The following is a 7,018-nucleotide window of genomic DNA, read 5'->3' on the forward strand; positions in this document are numbered from 1 at the left end:
GCACTTTCTTCTGCCGACCTCTTCGAATAAAACATTCCATACAACGGATGTCCAGTTGCATTGGTTACAGAGACGTAACTGGTGACACAGATAAATTATAATTTTAGGCCACGTTGCACAATCAGGTTTCTGTTGGTTATTCGAGTCTTCCCTGCACGATATTTCAACTGCATGTCTTGTAGTCTTCTTCAGGTGCTGTCTGATACTGTTTTGCCGGCCGGGGTGGCCGAGCGGTTCTAGGCGCTACAGTCTGGAACTGCGAGACCGCTACGGTCTCAGGTTCGAATCCTGCCTCGGGCATGGATGTGTGTGATGTCCTTAGGTTAGTTAGGTTTAAGTAGTTCTAAATTCTAGGGGACTGGTGACCTCAGCAGTTAAGTCCCATAGTGCTCAGAGCCATTTGAACCATTTGATACTGTTTTCATTGTGGAACGCGTCCGATATTTATGCCTATGTTGTGCTAAGCGCTCCGTCTGCGGAAGGCACCACGTCAGTCGTTCCGTCATTGGTATGCAGCGACTGTTATGTTTCCTCATAGCCGCAGCAGTTCCGAACGCTATGTGCGTTGTTTGTTGTTATTACCCGTTGTCAATCCTGCTGTATGAAAATCTCATGACGTCCAAGCCGTTCTAGACATTTATCTTTCGATTGTCGTTATTTAAGCCCTCCTGTGCTGTAGGACGTTCTGTTACCGTGGCGTGCCGTGTCAGACGTTCAGTCCGAAGTCCGTGCCCGCCAGGAGCGGCTGCAGTCTTATCTTCAGGTCGCTGGTGTTCAAATTGTCGCTCGAGACTCAGTAGAATGTCCTCAGGCATCAATTCTGTAGTCTGAGGTACCATTGCACGTATATCCTTTGCTGCATGTATTGGCCTGTTTTCTCTAACTCCATCTTGATATTTGTGTCCCATGGGGTCTTGATGTTGCCACTGTTGCGTCTTCAGAAGATTGAGTACCGGGTTCCAGGTAGAGCTCAGCTGGAAACCGCTTCCACAGTTAGATTCTCTGTGACCTTAATCTCAATAGATTCTTTGATGACGCTGTCCCGGTATGTCGATATTTGTTTTATAATCTTGTCATCATTATAATTCATGGAATGACTGAGTTCTAAACAATGCTCGACAATAGCTGACTTGGATGTGCTTCTGATGTCCTTTTCGCCTGATGTGAACGGTCCTGGTCGTCTGGCTGGATGTATGCCATACCATGTTCACATCGTATGTGGTAAAAGCCCGGTTTCCGTATTCCCAGGTCATCCTTCACACTGTTCGACTGCTTAGCTAAGTTGTAACGTGTTTGCCTATCATGCAGAGGGGCTCGAGTTCGATTCTCGGCAAGGTTGGAGACTTTCTCCGGCTCGTGGACTGAGAATTGTGTTGCCCTCATCACCCTTTCATCATTATCATCGACAAGCAAGTCACCCAATGTGGCATCACCTGAAATAGGACTTGCAAATTGGCGTCCGAACTTCCCCAGATGGGGCCTCCCAGCCAACAACGCCACACGATCATTTTATTTGATCCTTCACACTCCCTAGTAGAGCCTTAATCTTGTTGGGTGGATTCATCATGCTCTTTCGATGTTATGTCTGAGGAGAATTCAGATAATCTTGGCAGATATCGGCCCGACATACATGGCAAATACGCAACTTTCTTTGTTTCTTATTGTATCTCTTCAGGAATCTCTGGCGCGGAAGCAGGGCGCAGTACCTTTTCAACAACGCTTTTGTCGAACACAAATTGTAGGTCTTCTATCTCCGTCGCCAAATAATCAGGATCTGATAGAGTTCGTGCCCCGTGAACCACAGTTCTGAGTACACCATTCTTCTGTGCCAGATGCTGGCAACTGCTGTCTTGCAGGTATAAGTCGTTGTGAGTGGATTTGCGGTGAACAGTGTGGCTGAAGGTACCATCTGCCTTCCTCTTCACTAGTACATCTAGGAAAAGGAGCAGTCCATCCTTCTCCAGTTGCATGGAGAATTTAATGTTAGGGTGGCGTGAGTTTAGGTGGTCCAATAAACATCGACTTTTTGCCTCCCGTGAGGCCATACAACAAAAGGGTTATCCACATACCTATGAAAGCATTTCGGCTGATTTGAGGCCCCCTCTTCAAATCCCTCCATAAAGAGAGTGGCCACCATCGGTGAGAGAGGGCTGTCCATTGTCACCCCTTCAGTTTGCCCGCAGAATTGACCCCCATCTGAGAGATATGCAGAAGAATGGTCTACTCAGAACTCTGATTCGCCGGGCACGAACTCTGTCAGATCCTCATAGTTTTGGGACAGAGACAGGACACCTTCAATCTGTGTTCGACAACAATGGATATTTTTCTCGAGATGTTCAAAAGGCACTGAGCCCTCTTTCCCCGCCAGTGATTCCTGAAGAATTTCAAGAAGAAACAAAGAAGATCACATATATGCCACACAACTCCCGCAACACTCACAGTTCTTCTGAATCTCTTCCTACAGTTAGATATGTTGCGGGCTTTCAAACAGTATGAAATGCGGTGATGCTGCGAACCCCAACTACGTACCCTCCGACTCAGAGTTGCAACATTAAAAGTTTGGCTGGTTTCGTTGTCTATGGGCTGGGATACGTAGTTCCGCAATACACGCCAAATACTGCTGAGTCTACAGTATACGATAAGAATGACCACATGAATCGAATGGTCTAAAGTTTCTATGACTCGGAAATTGCGAATTATGAAAGTACGATATAAATTTATAAATGAAAATTTGCAATTAAATAAAATCTTTTGAGAATGCGGTATATTTCTTTAAAACACTTATTGGTGTCGATGGTCCAGCAATTAATTAAAATGTAAGTTGAATAACAGGGAAACAATAGATCCCCACTGCACGTAATTAGTTATGAATAACACAGCTCGCGAGGTATTCACTTCTAAACGCCCACTACGTCTTCACTGTAGAAGCCACACAAACAAGTGCACAAGTCGGCACTCCAAAGTATTTCTATCTGCCACGACCACGCGCAAACCGCTCCTCACTCTCCAAGTCTCTGCCTCGACCGAGCGTCCGTCGCGCCGTCACGTCCAGTACTCCCTGTCCTGTGCCGTTCTGTACCAGCAGTGATGCTGAGGGAATTAGATTAGGAAATGAGACACTTAAAGTAGTAAAGAAGTTTTGCTATTTGGGGAGCAAAATAACTGATGATGGTGGAAGTAGAGAGGATATAAAATGTAGACTGGCAATGGGAAGGAAAGCGTTTCTGAAGAAGAGAAATTTGTTAACATCAAGTATAGATTTAAATGTCAGGAAGTTGTTTCTGAAAGTATTTGTATGGAGTGTAGCCATGTACGGAAGTCAAACATGGACGATAAATAGTTTGGACAAGAAGAGAATAGAAGCTTTTGAAATGTGGTGCTACAGAAGAATGCTGAAGATTAGATGGGTAGATCATATAACTAATGAGGAGGTATTGAATAGGATTGGGGAGAAGAGAAATTTGTGGCACAACTTGACTAGTAGAAGGGATCGGTTGGTAGGACATGTTTTGAGGCATCAAGGGATCACCAATTTAGTATTGGAGAGCAGCGTGGAGGGTAAGAATCGTAGAGGGAGACCAAGAGATGAATATACTGAGCAGATTCAGAAGGATGTAGGTTGCAGTAGTTAATGGGAGATGAAGCAGCTTGCACAGGATAGAGTAGCGTGGAGAGCTGCATCAAACCAGTCTCAGGACTGAAGACCACAACAACAACAACTAAACTTTAAACTAATAAAGATATTGAAAATCTGATTAGACCATCAAAATCATCGTGCAAATAATAGTAATGTCCATGTTTCTTTTTGAAGTATCGTGATTCATCCGGGTACTATTAATTTCTATACGAACTGTGAAATGTCTGCCGTTAAGGTTTCACAAAGTCCGCCATCTTTGGCCCTGCCGGTGCACAGCGTCACCAAGGAATTCCCAGCCACGTGCTCGATGGACAACGCGCTGGGGCTACGCCACTCGACCGGCTAACGTTCCGTACCACGTGTTTGCTGCCGGGCACCAGCTGGCCGTGCGGCCCGTGCGGACATCGCTTCCTCCGAACTTATATTTTCACGACGCAACGGCTCGCCCATTACCTCACAATGTTGAGAATAGTACAGGAGCAAAATGAGATTTATTTTTACTTGAGAAGGTACGTGTTTGCCAAGAAATTTAGTCGGTGAGAGTAAGGTAGCAAGCATTTCATAAAGACTGCATAATACTCCTGCTGCTTCAGTCGATTATAGTACATAGTGACTAAAACAAGTCAGTATCAATGTGTAACTAAATTTAAATTAATCACCAATTGACATCAAGTAGTTTGGGTTACTCTCGCGAACAATCTGTCAAAATCAGCAGAATTCTCCTCAAACATAACATCTAGAGCGTGTTCCATACTCTCACCAACATTAAGGCACTTCTAGGGAGTGTGAAAGTTGACCTGTTCCGCAGAATCTGGGTATTTACCACATACCATGTGAATGTGGCAAGTTAACATTAAGGCATACCTATCACACCGCCATTTGTGTATATCCTTTAATAGGGAACGCTCATAGCCAGAAGGCTCAGAGTGGTGCAAATGCATGAAGCAAGCAGGTGGCCTTACGACAGAGACCCACTAGTGCTGCCTACAGCCAACCGAGCGCGTTTGAAGAGGGTCAGATTCTGACCTTTCGAGTGACTGGATGGTCCATTAGGAGAACTGCCACACAAGCTAGACGTCCTTAGTCAGTTGTGCAACGATTTCGGAATCAGTAGTCAAGTTGAGAGATTACAGGGCACTCTCAACTCTGATACAGTGTTATGCCGTGTAACGTTCTTAGGGAGGCTGACCTTTATTGCTTGGTTGCTAAGCTTTATACGATCTGACTTCATCCATATGCTGAAATGGTTGGCAGTAGTTAACGCTCTTACTCGTTTGCTCTAGTGACGGAATATTGATAAGCTTTACTTGTGTTCAAAGGAAAAGGGTACTGATTTAAACGACTGCAGTAAAAGCGTACAGCAGCTGAGGGCCGAGGGGAGCGTTTTTTTGGTGGAATCTGGGTGAAGACATTTGCAGACTGTTCAGTCCCTCGGTCTTATTTTGCAGATACGTTGAATAGCGCCGATCTGTCAGCGGCCACTTCCAGGTAGGCTGACTAGCGCCGAGGAGTCGCCGCTGGTATTGGCAGAGCATTGATGGCCAGCAATAAAGCAAGGGATGGGCCCTTGTTAGGCAGGAAGCCGATGAGACGACTGTGTGTTTCTGTGAGCTTCCATGGAACAGCTCAGTGATGCCCAGACGTCCAGACTCTGGGACAAAACATATCTGAGAAGGCACGAGGCTTTTAGGGAGTTTATGGCAATTCTTTGGAAAGTTCGAAATGGACGCAACAGAGGAGACAACGATCTTTTTATGGAGGGCTGTGGTTCCATCCAGGTAGTGCTATTAGCAAAATACACAGCGTAAATGCATGCGAAAGAGGCCGCAATGCTGAATCTTTCTTCCTTTTCTCCCAATAAAATTTTAAAGTCGCTGATTGGTCAAATCAGTGTATGCAGAGCAAGGGGTGGTCTCCCAGCTACGAGTGCCGCGCTCCAGCTCGTGATTGGCTTGGGATAAAGTGGGAGTAGTCTAAGAGGTCACTCTTGTACTGGCACTTTGCTAGTAAGGAACTGCAGGTCTCTACCTAAATGGTGAGACTTGTGGTCTTTGCTAGTGTGCCACTTAGAGCCGGTGCCAGTCACAATCTGAACTGTCAGAGGCACTGCTTCTAGCTTCACAGACACAACAAGTGATGTGTGGGTGTACTTATTTGTTTTGAGTTGGCCGTCTAAAAATTTGACATGTTCCGTCATGCATAGTCGTGGCTCAAATTCAAATTACTTTGGCAGACCAGCAAACGCGTCCACCAGCACATTGGAGTCCACCGGGTTTTCAGACGCTCATAGGGAAATACGTGCATTACGAATTAGCCGAACGCAAGGCTGCGTACTCGCATTTTTTCGGGGGCGCGCCGTCAAAAACAGATTGCCGCCGTCCATGACTCCAGTCACCGAACGCATCGTGGTGTGCCGCCCTGACGACGAGCAGGTGGGTAAAGTATTTGCTGCTACGGCGTAGGGCCCCAATATGTGCTTCTCAACACCCTGTTCTTTGGAACCATATTCTTTCTTTATGGAATAGTAGAGTATAGATGCTTGACTGTAGCGTAGTTTTTGGGCTATACCAAGGATTCACACGTAGGAAGTCAGGTAAAGTGATTAGTTCTGTCTAGTGTCATGTGTTGATCCCCATCTGATCACTTTGTTCACCAAAGACCGCGTTTCACTGAAAGTGTTTGTCCAATAAAAAATATATGTGTGCCGTTTCTTTAGCCATTTTATTTGTCTTGTGATGTTAAGACTGAAAACGCTATTGTTGTTTAGACTCCAGTCCTCCCAGTGTTCTGATTAATGTTACCTTTGCCATTTTTATTAAAGTCTTGATTACAATTGAAAGTAGGAAATTTGTAAAGTGAACGTTTCACACACATAGATGGGGCGCTGGACGTCCAGGCTACGAAGACGCAGGCCAGGATCGTCGAATTGTGAGGGCGGCAGTGGCAAATTGTACAGCTACCACAGTACATATAGAAGGGCTTGTAAGCTCAGACATGCCAACTCGAGTTGTTATGAACTGTTTATTAACAGTGGGACTATAGGTACGCGCACCTCTAGCCCGTCTTCCAATACCGCTACAGCATCGAGATGCACGGTTCCACGGATAACATCGGAGGATCACTTGGAAGATGGAGTGGCTTTCCCTGGCCTTTAGCGAAGAAAGCAGCTTCTACCTGCACGCAAGTTACTGTCGTTCGAGCGTACTACATAGATATCGTCAGCGCTGTCTTGTGGAGTGCGTTCGTTCAGGACACACTGGCCTCAACTCAGGCCTCATGGTCTGTGGTGCGATAAGCTATAACTCACGTTCAACTTTGGTATTTCCGGATGGGATGTTAACCAGCGCTCGGAAAGTGTAGAATGTTGTGAGAACCGTTCTT

The sequence above is a fragment of the Schistocerca piceifrons genome, chromosome 5 (genome assembly GCF_021461385.2).
Source record: "Schistocerca piceifrons isolate TAMUIC-IGC-003096 chromosome 5, iqSchPice1.1, whole genome shotgun sequence".
In the NCBI taxonomy this organism is placed as follows: domain Eukaryota; kingdom Metazoa; phylum Arthropoda; class Insecta; order Orthoptera; family Acrididae; genus Schistocerca; species Schistocerca piceifrons.